This window comes from Myotis davidii, unplaced genomic scaffold (assembly GCF_000327345.1).
Source record: "Myotis davidii unplaced genomic scaffold, ASM32734v1 scaffold167, whole genome shotgun sequence".
In the NCBI taxonomy this organism is placed as follows: Eukaryota; Metazoa; Chordata; class Mammalia; order Chiroptera; family Vespertilionidae; genus Myotis; species Myotis davidii.
The window spans coordinates 955,234-956,022 of NW_006300048.1; positions in this window are offsets into that span (position 1 = coordinate 955,234).

The following is a 789-nucleotide window of genomic DNA, read 5'->3' on the forward strand; positions in this document are numbered from 1 at the left end:
TATTAAGACCAGTATGCCATATACGCCAGGTCCCTTGAAACATATGCTGTGCAGATGTTTCTTCCCTGCAGCAACTGTGTCAAGCAGCAAGGATGGACCAGCTTCCAGCAGTCAAAGTCATCAAAAATAAGGAAATTTGCCCAGTTGGTGTGGCTCAGTGGCTGAGCATCAAACCAGGAACCAGGGGGGTCAATGTTCTATTCCTGGTCAGGGCACATGCATGGGTTGTGGGCTCAATCTCCAGTAGGGGCTGTGCAGGAGGCAGCTGTTCAATGATTCTCTGTCATCGTTGATGTTTCTATCCCTCTCTCCCTCTCCCTTCCTCTCTCTGAAATTAAAAATAAATAAATAAAAAGGAAATTCTGAGAAACTGGTATAGCCAAGGGCCCCCTAGAGAGAGATGATGACCAAATGTCACCAGGTATCCTGGACGGGATTCTGGGACAGAAAAAGGACATTAGGTAAAAGTTAAGGAAATCTGAATGAGGTATATGTCATGATTGATTGATTGATTGATTGTGACAATATGCCATGTTCATGTAAGATATTACTAAGAGTGGAAACTGGGTATCTGGAAACTCCCTTTAATAACCTCGCAAGTTTTCTGAAATCTAAACCTATTCTAAAATTTTAAAAAATATAGACAGACTATTTGTACAAAACCTGTTTGTAAATAGTCAATAACTAACAACAAAAAAAGGGAAGTATTGTATAAGAATGTACTTAGGTTGGGCATAAAGAATACTGATCGCAGCCCTGGCCAGTTTGGCTCACTGGTTGGAGTACTGG